The sequence below is a fragment of the Rana temporaria genome, chromosome 8 (assembly GCF_905171775.1).
Source record: "Rana temporaria chromosome 8, aRanTem1.1, whole genome shotgun sequence".
Taxonomy (NCBI): Eukaryota; Metazoa; Chordata; class Amphibia; order Anura; family Ranidae; genus Rana; species Rana temporaria.
The window spans coordinates 165,906,971-165,921,004 of NC_053496.1; positions in this window are offsets into that span (position 1 = coordinate 165,906,971).

Consider the following 14,034-nt stretch of genomic DNA (forward strand, 5'->3'; position numbering starts at 1 on the left):
GTGATGTTGATGAGTAGAGTAGCATAGGTAGTAGTGAGCGAATGTTCAGTCAATGATTGAAGGTTTTCAAATGCTTTATTTTCGGCCCAACATAGCCAACATCAACATTGAATAGGAAGGAGAGGTTGAAGATGAGATAGAGAAATTTGCAGTATCAGGCCTGGATATGAAAGGAGCAAACCTGCTCTCAGTAGCACAGTAGAGTAGTGTACAGTTCGTCGCCACTCTATCCAGAGTGGGTGAAGTTCCCCCGGACCAGACTTCTACACAAGCCTGGCAGCCGAAGTGTCACTTTAGATTGCTGGGAGGAACAGGCCTCTGCCACAGGCCTGGCTCTAGGGCCTCTGCCACAGGCCTAGTACTTGAATGAGCTAAATGGACGAATTGAGCGAATCCTCCCAGTAGATTAAACATAGGTCACCGGATGACAGCAAAGAGTACATGTCAGCATACCGGTCACCAGATCCCCGATGGTTCGTTCAAGCCCTGTTGGACAACCTGCCTCCGGGTTCTCCTCAAGCCGACCCCCCATCGAACGGCACCCAGCCTGGGATCTTCTCAGCAAAGCGGGGGACCCAGTAAGTCACTGGGGCCCTTTTCAGCAAGGTGGAGCTCCGCGTAGCATGCAACCCCGGCCTGGAAGGCCATCGCCGGGGTCCGTTGGATGCGCACACCCTAAATTTGGGTGCCGCAACTGGAACCTGGAACCCGCGAAGAACCACACAAAATGGCGTCTGCCACAGATATACTCTCCCCCAGCATGCCCCGCGAGGATAAAACTCCTCTAATTGGCTGCTGGGGAAAAGTGGCTCTGCCAGAACCCCTCTAGCGCCACCTGTCGCCCAGGGGTGGAAACGACACCCCTGGAGCGCAGACTGACCTACAGGACAGTTCAGGAATGACAGCAGCCCAAATTTAGCAAATTGTGAATGGGAGAAAAATAACTCTCCCATTCCCCACTAACTTTAGCGTAGTGCCCATACTGAAAGTAAGGGGGCGCTACATACTCATTTGCAAACGCTATAATTATTTTTAGTTATCTATTTGTCAAGTGTTTGTACTTTGTGTACAGCAGCTTCAACTTTACAAATCAGAACCTAGTGGGATGTTTTCACCTTATATGTGAAAGATGGTATCACTCCTAGGAGATTGAGATGGGATGTAGCTTCCAATGATGGCATGATAAGCAGCGAATTGGAGATAGAATGGATCTCTTCAATCTCACTGAAAAGAGATTACTAGAACTTCTAATATCCGGTAAAGAAAATAAACTCAATATATTGGACGCCAATCTCAATGCTGTCAAAGCCAAATTAGTTCCTCTAGAGAGGTCAGTAGAATATAAAAACAAAATTAAGCACCTCCAGGATTTTGTGGAAAGAAACCCAAAAGAAAAAATACATGAGGGATACCAATGATTATAAAAGCAAAAAGGTGAAGAGCAGGCTTCCCAGACTTCTTTGGAAGAAAGGGAACCCATCCTCATGTTACCTTAACCCCCAACCTAGCACTAGTAGTCCTAGACCACAACAGTCTTACCAAGGTAAGACCAGTGCTAGAACCCATGGAGAGGTAACCTGAAAAGGGCCATCTCTCGCAATGAGACTCAGTGGATACATTGCCTTAGAACTATTGGGGTTAAACATTGAACTTGACCTCAATTTCTTTATTTCCAATTGGTAATGATCTTTGTGAAGATGTCTCTGTTTTATTTGATTTTGAGGTTCATTCTTAGTATTGTAATTGTTCCCTTATTTTAATTATTTTTATATTCATTTTTATTTTATGTTTATTTTTATTTTCTATATTTTATATTTAATTATAACCAACCTATTGGCCGTTAGTTTCCCATGTGGGAGATGCATTATAGTCGTGGAGACATATTTGTCTAACCAATAAAATGGCCTCTTCACGGCTTCTAATTGGCTGACTATGGGGGAGGTTACCTTTCCTGTGTATTGAAGGCTGGCTTTGTTAACCGGAAATTAGGTCCTTTGGAGGCTCCCTGTGGGAGAGTGAAATTAATTGACGGAATTTCCAGTTCCTAATCCACGAGTCGTCACTTCTGGTTTTCAGGTGGAACGCAAGTCGGCGGCGTTTGCTTGATGTTTTAAACTGTTGCTGAATCCCATACCTACTTTTAACCTTCAGTTTGTAAGTACCTGTCCACTTGTGCAATAAATTCTTTGTTAAACAGTACTTCACTATGGTCCCTTTTCTTTTCATTATTTTGGGCACCATGATCCACATGTGATGGTTATAAATACTGGAGATCTTCTTGGTACATTGATGTGACTCAGCCATCCCTGGCCAACATCTCAAAGCCTGAACAACCCCCAAGACTGAAAAGATAGGGGTCCATTCCATCCGGTGAGTGGGGAAACAGGAGGGAAGTGGCGCACCTTGAGATTTGGAGCACGACTGCACTTTAATTTTGGAGCACATCGCAATTTTTTTGGACTTTCATTAATTGTTTATGAATTGTTTTCATTTAATGTCTGCATTTTATTTTTCATTTCAAATATTTTCATTTTCCATTTACAAGAAATAAGAAATGAGATAACAACATTCGTGGTTATACAATACATAAATGGATGAAAACAAAGGATAAAATTATTACGATAATGATGAAGTTTCTCATGTATCATATCCACTGTTTAAATATAGGTCAAAGCATATAACAAATCGTTATCAACGTTATATTTTAAATAACATATATTTAGGGTAATAAAACCGTTATTTAGAACATAAACTGTGATGAATAAAAATGTTGAAGCTAATTGTGTTAGAATATACCTAAATACGTGGAGCCAGATCCACGTAGATCGGCGTAATTTTAAGCAAGCGTAGCGTATCTTATTTACGCTACGCCGCCGCTACTTTGAGAGGCAAGAGCTATATTCAATAGATACGCCGACGTAACTTCTTCGTGGATCTGGCCCTAATTTTCCAGGGCCAAGTTTTGGCAATATGGCTTGGCTTTATATGGAGCTGTAGACAGTAATCTCATATGTCGCCCAATAAAAAATGTAAGCTGATACATATAGAAAAATAAGCTGACGTAAATAATCGCAAAAGAGGAATGGAAAAGAATGGAGCGTGAGATATGTCTCCAGAGGAGGGAGGGTTGTTTGTCTAAAGAGTATCTAGTGAACTAAATAATATTATATGTAGTGTATTCTGAAGAATTAAGGGAGTAATAGCGAGGTATCAAACCCTGGTGGTAGGAAATGTTCTATCCATGGCTACCAAATGGTTTAACATTTCGAGATGTTATCTAGGTAGATAGCTTCTGTTTTTGCATGGATTAGAGTTTGGGTAACTCTTTGTTTGACTGATACAATACTTAAGCCTCGTACACACGATAGGTTAACCAGAGGACAACGGTCTGAAGGACCGGTTTCATCGGTCAAAACCGATCGTGTGTGGGCCCCATAGGTTATTTAACCATCGGTTAAAAAAAAGCCAACTTGCTTTAAAATTTAACCGATGGATTGATAACCGATAGGTCAAAACCGATCGTTAGTATGCAAAACCATCGGTTAAAAACCTGTGCATGCTCAGAATCAAGTCGACGCATGCTTGGAAGCATTGAACTTCGTTTTTTTCAGCACATCATTGTGTTTTACGTCACCGCGTTCTGACACGATCGGTTATTTAACCTATGGTGTGTAGGCGTGACGGACCATCAGTCAGCTTCATTGGTTAACCTATGACAACGGTCCTTCAGACCGTTGTCCTCTGGTTAACCTATGGTGTGTACAGGGCTTAAGCGTGTCTGTTTTCCATGCTCTCGCTATGTCTTGTTTCGCTGCAGTAGTTACAAAAAGCATTAACTGGATTTGGCGACGGGATAGGATCTGAGGTTTACTATTAAGAAGTGCGATAGTTGAGTTAAGCATTATTGTCACCTTAAACCTGTCTGCATTTTATTTACTTTTTTGCAAGCGCTGTAATTCTTCTAGTTATCCATTTGTCACGTGTAAGCACTTTGGGCCAGATTCACAAAAGAGATACGACGGAGTATCTCAGATACTCCGTCGTATCTCTCAGAGTATCTATGCGACTGATTCATAGAATCAGTTACACATAGATATCCCTTAGATCCGACACTTGTAATTGTTTTACACTGTCGGATCTTAGGATGCAATACCGCGGCCGCCGCTGGGGGGAGTTTGCGTCGTAAACCAGCGTCGGGTATGCAAATTAGCAGTTACGGCGATCCACAAAGGTTTTTCCCGTCGTTACGTCGTCGCAAGTTTTAGATTCCCGTCGCAAAGATAGGGCTGCTATTAACATGGTGTAAAATTACTCCACTATGTTAAAGTATGCCCGTCTTTCCCGCGTCGCTTTTGAATTTTTTTTGTTTTCCCGGCGTAAGTACGTTACGCACGTCGCGATTCTCAACACACGTCGGCGCGTCGTAAAAACTTGCGACCGGAGCATGCGCAGTACGTCCAGCGCGGAGCGCGCCTAATTTAAATGGTACCCCCCCATTTGAATTTGGCCGCCTTGCGCCGGACATGTTTACGATACACCGCCACAAGTTTCCAGGTAAGTGCTTTGTGGATCGGGCACTTAGACTGAAAACTTGCAGCGGTGTAACGTAAACGGGTTACGTTACGCTGCGCCACAGGTACGTGAATCTGGCCCTTGTGTAAAGCACTGCAACTTTACATGTCACACATTAAATTCTTTTTTATCACATTTTATATGTACTTCTAGTGTGAGTTATATATTTAGATATATTTTTGTTCACCAAAAGGATACAGCAGTCAAAAAGCGCACCCGATAAGCACCCCAGGGGGGCGCACGGGAGAAGCTGTTCTGAGAGGATGTCCATGGATGCCCTCCCAGAACTGGAGATCCACGCTGTAGCTGTCTTTTGGCTAAGTGATTAAAGCAGGGAATGAATTAAGATATAACATTAAGTAGATGGTAACCTGCGCTGGGATAGAGGATGATAGGCTGCTGCCCCCCTGTGTTTATCCCCTAAAAAGGAGATATATAAGGTGTGAATGTAGATGGGGTGGTGGCGCTGCCTGGTGCACGTGAAATATACCCAAAGGTAGGTGTCTCAGTGCAACCTGTACGGCTGTGAGTGGCTGGAAACCCAGCAGTGTGGGTAAGCTGGAAGTCCGCTCAGAATAGTACTGGATACATGTTAGTGGCTGTGCGCTGAAATGAAATGGTGCAAATATGTGCTAATAGCAATTTACCAAATTTACATACACTGTGTTACAGTACACCAATCAGCTGTCACAATCTGCATATACAACACATGCATGTGCTAAACAGTATACAAAAACTGCTAAAATGTAGATATCCAGTAAAGTCCTGCACAAAGATAATGAAATGAAATAAAAAGACGATGTAACAGTTCACCCTGTAGAAATATGGGTGGGTAAAGGCCCAGCGATGCAATAAGGCTGGGGATCCACTCAAAATATTATGAAGTGAGTGCTGATAACTGATATGGGTATTGATACTGATGCAAAAAGTGTAAAATACACTATACTGCACTACACAAATCAGCTGTTCACACACTGCGTATATATATCACATGCCTATAATGAACAACATACAAGTAAAGTCCTACAGTGGTATAAACCGTGCCGGACTTATACACAGTGTTGTGTGAGGTATTCAGTCCATATCCATAAAACCATAGATAGCAGTGGACAATAACAATGCTGGGTGTATAGAGTGTCCAAGAAGGGTAAGGCGTGCAGAGGAAGTGGTCCTAGGACTGTAGGTACGAGGTGGTACCGGTGCTCCCCTCAAGGTTCCCCACTCACCAGATGGTGTTCCCCGTTTGGGGTGCCAGGCATGTACCACAAACTCCCTCAGGTGTTGCTCATTTCCTCTGCTCACACGCACAGCTGCCCTTCAAATGGACCTCCAGAACTTCCAGAAATTGCCCGTCTGGCAAGATGTATACACCATTTAGTTGCTCCGTGGCTCCAAAAATATATATGTAAAAAGAGAGAGGGGCTCCAATGGTGTAGTACCGTAAAAATTTATTGTAAAATTTAAAATGAGATAAATAGTAGCCACTAATGCTCGCAAGGAGTGGCTATAAAAACAAACAAACAACGCAAAAAGCAAATCCAGATGAAGAAATTTATTATAGCGTCACGGATGCAGGGTACAAAGCGTGTAGGAGGCGGCGAGTGGACTTCTGTCACTCCAGAAATGTTCACTGGGTCAGTCTGTGCTCCAGGGATGCGGTACCATCCCTGGCCAGCAGTTGGCGCCAGAGGGGTTCTGGCAGAGCAAGTTTTCCCCAGCAGCCAATTAGGTGTGGCATCTACCTTCAGGGTGCGCGCATCCATGGACCCCACCGGCGTGGCCCATCTGGCCAAAATTGCAGGCTACACAGAACCTCATCCGGAGGTGAAAGGGGACTTCAGTGACTTACTGGGTCCCCAGTTCTATTGAGAGGATCCCAGGCTGGGTGCCGTTCGGTTGGGGGATTGCCTTGAGGAGAACCCGGCGGCATGTTGTCCAACAGGGCTTGAACGAACCAATCGGGGATCTGGTGACTGGAATGCTGACAGGTTGCTTTGCTGTCATCCGGTGACCTATGTTTAATCTACTGGGAGGATTCGCTCCATTTCATCTATTCAGCTCGCTTAAAGTAATAGGCCTGTGGCAGAGGCCCTAGAGCAGAGGTGGGCAAACTACGGCCCGCGGGCCGTATACGGCCCGGCGGACCTTTTAATGCGGCCCCCGGGCGGATCGCTAGAAATCTGAATTTGAAGTCTGAATTTGCAGCCGAAAGAATTGCGGGTGTTAGCCGCACCTCTTTCCCCCCCCCCCCCCCCCCCCGCTGTGCAGCCAAAGAAACCCGTGGGTGTTAGCCGCGCCTCCTTTCCCGCCCCCCCCTGCTGATTCAGCCGAAGAAGCCATTGGAGCTGGCCACGCTTCCTTTCCCGCCCCCCGCTGATGGCATTCCCAGCCGCCCGTCACCACGTGGAGTGAGTGTCCCCGAATTCAAAAAAGTCCTCCAATTCCCGCCAAGTAATGACCCGGTCCCGACTCCTCACCTCACACTGTGCACACTGCACAGGCTGCTGTAGGAGACCCGAGACGGCCGAGGACTGCAGGCAGCAAAACACTGACAGGACAGAGATTTCATCATCATCATCATCATCAGGTACTTGCTTGTGGGGATGCTGGCAGCAATTGATGGCACACTGGCAGCAATTGATGGCACACTGGTGGCACACTGACAGCAATTGATGGCACACTGGTGGCACACTGGCAGCAATTGATGGCACACTGACAGCAATTGATGGCACACTGGCAGCAATTGATGGCACACTGGTGGCACACTGGCAGCAATTGATGGCACACTGGCAGCAATTGATGGCACACTGGCAGCAATTGATGGCACACTGGTGGCACACTGGCAGCAATTGATGGCACACTGGCAGCAATTGATGGCACACTGGCAGCAATTGATGGCACACTGGTGGCACACTGGCAGCAATTGATGGCACACTGGCAGCAATTGATGGCACAATGGCAGCAATTGATGGCACACTGGCAGCAATTGATGGCACACTGGTGGCACACTGGCAGCAATTGATGGCACACTGGCAGCAATTGATGGCACACTGGCAGCAATTGATGGCACACTGGTGGCACACTGACAGCAATTGATGGCACACTGGCAGCAATTGATGGCACACTGGTGGCACACTGGCAGCAATTGATGGCACACTGGCAGCAATTGATGGCACACTGGCAGCAATTGATGGCACACTGGTGGCACACTGGCAGCAATTGATGGCACACTGGCAGCAATTGATGGCACAATGGCAGCAATTGATGGCACACTGGCAGCAATTGATGGCACACTGGTGGCACACTGGCAGCAATTGATGGCACACTGGCAGCAATTGATGGCACACTGGCAGCAATTGATGGCACACTGGCAGCAATTGATGGCACACTGGTGGCACACTGACAGCAATTGATGGCACACTGGCAGCAATTGATGGCACACTGGCAGCAATTGATGGCACACTGGCAGCAATTGATGGCACACTGGTTTATGTATGTCTTAGTGATTGATTAACATCACAACTTCATTTATTTGAAATTGATACCCTTATTTTTTGTATGATTTTTGCTTTTGCTCATCACTGCCACACACATGCAGCCATGCATTGCACGTGTGTGGCAGTAATGAGCAAAACTAAAAATCATACAAAAAAAAAGCTATCAATGAAGTTGTGATGTGAATCAATCACTAAGACAATAAGACATACATAAACCATAATTTATGACACGGCATACATTGTCGTTTGGCAGGACTTTATGGGGACAATGTCTGCAGTCTCTGATCCTCTCTAGTATCATGTCTGCAGTCTCTGATCCTCTCTGGAAATTTTCACTAATATGAGTCACAAATAGTGAAAAATGTTCATTGTTTTGGGAAATTTTGTTTAATAAATTAAAAAATTTTCTTGTAAGGCAACCTCACTTTTTCATTGTTTAACTATAACAAGTACTCGTACCAGTTGTCCAACAATGATATTTACTGCTTTTTATAAAGAAATACAATTGATTTTATGCAGTATTGAGTTTAGCCTTTTGGCCCGGCCCTCCAAAATATTTTAGTTTCTCATGTGGCCCCATCGAAAAAATAATTGCCCACCCCTGCCCTAGAGCCAGGTCTGTGAGAGAGACCTGTTCCTCCCAGCAAATCTAAAGTGACACCTCGGCTGCCAGGCTTGAGATAGGGGTCTGTCCGGGGGCACTTCACCCACTCTGGCTAGAGTGGCGACGAACAATAGTTTGATACTACTGAGAGCAGGACTGCTCGGTTCATATCCAGGCCTGATACTGCTAAGTTTCCTCTTTTTCTTCATCAACCTGTCCTTCCCATTTGATGTTGAGTTGGCCGTGTTGTGGCCTGGAAATAAAGCATTGGAAAACCTTTATTCACTGTCTGGACCTTCGCTCACTACTTTGTTCTCTAACTACACCCCAGACCACATGAAGGTAACTTAATATGCCGATCCCAACAACAAATCAGCGGCTCCTTCGGGGGAGAGCTACACTTACCTAAGCCCCCCTCTCTATCCAGCGATGTACACGAGTGCCTAAGCTTTCAGGAATCTCCCTCCTGATTGGCTGAGACACAGCAGCAGCGCCATTGGCTCCCACTGCTGTCAATCAAAGTCAGTCAGCTAATCAAGAGAGAGGGGGTGTGGACGAACCACTGCTCCGCTTCGGAATGGACACATGGATCTGCAGCTCGGCTCAGGTGCCCCCATAGCAAGCTGCTTGATGTGGGGGCTTACAAAGGGCAACCACTAAAAACAAACCAACAACATTGCTGGTTGAACTAGATGGACTTAAGCCTGACTAATCATTTGTGCAACTATGTACGTAACTCGGTCATCAGTTTTGTCACCTGGACTCATTTCTTCATGTGTGTTCCAGTAAATAAAGTTGTATTGGTGGAAATTTTATTTTATCAAATGTTTTGAGACTTTGATTACCTGTCAACACGCACTGCTTTTAAACAAACATTTGGGCAAACAAAAGCAACCTTATTATGTGTCAGACTGAAATCACATGTGAAAGAAAGGCATGACTTCTGATACAAATAATAGGTGAGAATAATAAACATCATTGGTAAAATTTTAAAGACTTGTGCTAAGAATTTGGGGTCTGTTATTTCTGACCTCTTCTGAAAGTGTTGGTGGATTGGCTGCCTGAAACAAGCCAAATAAACTAGTATTTCCCTTAGGAAAGTTCACCTTATACAATTATCTCATTCCACATTTTCAACAATCAATACTCCTAACCACATGACCTGGTTGACCTACCATTTCCACCTTTCAGATTGGCCCACAGCAATCTCTTTCATCTTATCCTTGCTGCTCTTTAGGATCCCTAAATCCTGGGGGGGCCATCTGGTATTCCAAAGGAACCACAGCTTTCCTGGCTCTGGTCTACTTCTTCTGGCTTCTGAATTGTTATATCGGGCCCAAACTGACTTCACTGGCGAAGAGGAGACATACCAAAGCCTAACCTTGAAAAACTGTGCTCAAGATTTGCTCCCCTGCAATTAAAGCCATAGCAAACCCCAATAAAAAATTCTCATCAGTGCTTGTTGTAGTGAGATTGCTCTGCTATAGGACCAAAGTGTGGTAACAGTCACTCCAACAACAGATACGGTATGGAGCCCACTTTTGACTGGGTATAATGAATAACAAGAAAAAATAAGAGGGTGCAAAGCCCTGTTTATTAACTTTAAAAAAAAACTTTGTGAAAATATGTAAATATCAACAAAAGGCAATAGACCTCAAGGGATGTAGACAGTGGCGGCTGGTGCTCCATTTTTTTTGGGGGGGGCGCAAACAAACCCCCAGCCAAGCCACCCCCCCGCGCTAACGACACTCGCAGACAATGGACCTGCAGACAGATAGACAGATATTCCGATAGATAGATAATTGGATAGACAGACAAACAGATAGATAGATAAAGAGAGAGAGAGACATAGATAGATAGAGCTATAGATAGAGAGATAGAGCTGTAGATAGATAGATAGATAGACAGACAGGCAGACAGACAGATAGATAGATAGATAGATAGATAGATAGATAGATAGATAGATAGATAGATAGATAGATAGATAGATAGATAGATAATTAAACAGATAGATAGATGGAGGGAGGGTGAGAGAGATAGAGCTATAGATAGATAGATATATAGATAGATAGATAGATAGATAGATAGATAGATAGATAGATAGATAGATAGATAGATAGATAGATAGATAGATAGAGACACAGAGAGAGAGACACACACACAGAGATAGATACATAGATAGATACATAGATAGATACATAGATAGATACACACAGAAATAGATACATAGATAGATACACACAGAGATATATACCTGTACACACAGAGATAGATACATAGATAGATACACACAGAGATAGATACATAGATAGATACACACAGAGATATATACACACAGAGATAGATACATAGATAGATACACACAGAGATAGATACATAGATAGATACACACAGAGATAGATACACACAGAGATAGATACATAGATAGATACACACAGAGATAGATACACACAGAGATAGATACATAGATAGATAGATAGATAGATAGATAGATAGATAGATAGATAGATAGATAGACACAGAGAGAGAGAGAGAGAGAGAGGGGGACAGATAGATAGAGACACACAGAGATAAGTGATTTGTTAAGCACAGCTGCAGGACGCAGTATTCAGAGCCCTCACACACAGACAGGAGATGTGTAAGGCCCCGTACACACGACCAGTTTCCTCGGCAGAATTCAGCTTCCGACCGAGTTTCTGGCTGAATTCTGCCGAGGAAACTGGTCGTGTGTACACTTTCGGCCGAGGAAGCCGACGAGGACCTTGGCGAGGAAATAGAGAACATGTTCTCTATTTCCTCGTTGTTCTATGGGAGCTCTCGGCCCGCCGAGGTCCTCGGCGGCTTCAGGGCTGAACTGGCCGAGGAACTCGACGTGTTTGGCACGTCGAGTTCCTCGGCCGTGTGTACGAGGCCTAAGGCTCTGATTGCTGGGTGAAGCACGGCACACGGCCCCCTCCCCCTCCCTCCTGTCCACTCTCAGTCCGATCACAGTACAGGCTGAGCATACAGCACAAGGTGCTGCTGGACATGGATGGGGTGGACAGGACAGACAATGAGACAAATAAAATATTTTAATAAGTTTCCTACCTTAGATTCCTCCTGGAGCCAAAACCGAAAGTAACACTGCCCTGGGGAAAGCACCGCCCAAAAAAAACCTGCAAATGAAGCGTCTTGCCTGCTTGCATTGGCATGATGCTTCAATGAGGCTATAGCAGTGCACTGTGACCGGCGCCCACCCTGAGCATAGTAGTGCTGTTAAAGGGCCTTTTAACTGGATGTAGATACAAAAGTGGCAATAGATACAAAGTGTGAGGCCTCACTCACTAGCAAGCAGACTACCGTATTAATTTTTGATGGCAAACCCCTCTTTCTCAGAGCAGACAGCCTATCTCATTTCTTGAAGTTGTAATTTTTTTTGTCAATTTTTTTTAGAAAATTAAGAAATAAAAATAAAAAATAAAAATTGGGTTTTATTCACATTTTTTTTTTTACGTACTGACAACAGTACAGTACAGTGTCATCATATGACTGGTGTGGCAGAGATCAAGGCTACTGACTAGTGACTTGTGTAACAAAAAAAAAAGAAGCAATATACAGTATAAGAAAATAATATTTATTAAATGTTTGTAAACATTTTTTTCTTTATATTCTTTTTTTACATACTTCTATTAGAGTAGTTTAGTGTCACCATAGTGACACTACTACTCTGGGGGGGTTGATTTGGGATTTTTTTACAATGTAGCTACAGTATTTTTGGAGGGGGGGGGCTGTAGCTGAGCTTTATTTTTTATCAGTAAAATCAATTATTTATTACATAAAGAATAATTATATCAAGCAGCATCATAATTGATCCAAATCTTCGAAACGATTGCCGGCAGTATCATAGCCGAAAAACGGCTATAGCATGGTCAGATAATTCTGGGGGGGCTTACTATAACATCCTCCCAGAATCGCGCTCCGCATATCCCCTGGAGCACACACCAGGGAATGTCCGTTACGTCGGGTCTCTCAGACCAGGCGTGTCACGGATCAGATTAAAGGGCCAATGACAGCGGCCCTTTACCACATGATCACTCTGTAAAATGACAGAGTGATCACTTGTAAACAAACCAGAGCATGTCCGGTTTGGCTCCTCCCCTCTCCTCACACCGATTGGTATAGCATGTGAGGAGAGGAAGGAGCGGGTGCAGCAACACTGTGGGCTGGATCTGAAGTGCCCACAGCGCTGATCTGTGCACATCCATCCACATTCATGCTCATCTATGCTCCATCCCTGGCTCATCCATCCCGATTCATGCTCCATCCCTGGCTCATCCATATTCATGCTCCATCCCTGGCTTGGATCACATGTTCAAAAGACTCATTATGCCTCATAGAATATACCATGGGGTGTTTGCTTTGGCAAAATGTGGTAATTATTGGTGTTTTTCCATTGTCTTGGTGCCCCAGGGCTTTTAAAAGTGTAATAGGTAGTCAAGAAATTACCGTATTTATCGGCGTATAACGCGCACTTTTTTCCCCCTTAAAAATAGGGGAAAATCGTGGGTGCGCATTATACGCCGATCCAGTGTCTCTGAGCGCCGCTTCCGACATATACCGAGCGCAGTACACTCGGCTAGGCTCGGCCACGCTCGGCTCTGCTCGCGGTCACGCCCTGCGGGAGGAGCCGAGCGTGGCCGAGACTAGCCGAGTGTACCCGAGTGTACTGTGCTCGGTATATGTCGGCGGCGGCGCTCGGAGACAGCTCGGAGACAGCGCGGGAAAAGCGGGGAGGACACCACGAACGCCGAAGACGGACGCCGGACCGAACAAGGCCGCCGATGAACACCGGGCAAGACACCGAAGAGGGACATTTAAACTGTAAGTAATTTTTTTTCCATGAAATTTTCCTCCTAGAACTGGGTGCGCGATATACGCCGGTGCGCGCTATACCCAGATAAATACGGTATATGTGTAATTTATGTCCCTAGAACACCTGATGGTGCTCCCTGCATGTTGGGCCTCTCTATGTGGCCAGGCTGTGTAAAAGTCCCACACATGTGGTATCGCCATATTCAGGAGGAGTAGTAGAATGTATTTTAGGGTGTAATTTGTGGAATGCATATACTGTGTAGCTTGTTATGACAATTTTGTGGAAAAAAAACAATCTTCATTTTGAAAAGACTTGTGGGAAAAAATTACAACTTCCAAAAACTCAACATGCCTCTTACTAAATCCATTGGGCTGTTTACTTTCTAAAAAGGGGTAATTTGTTAGTTTTGTTGTACTTTACTGGCTTGTTAGGGTCTCAAGAATTTAGATAAGCCATCAGTACATCAGGTCTGATCAGGTGTGATACATTTTCAGTGATTGGCACCATAG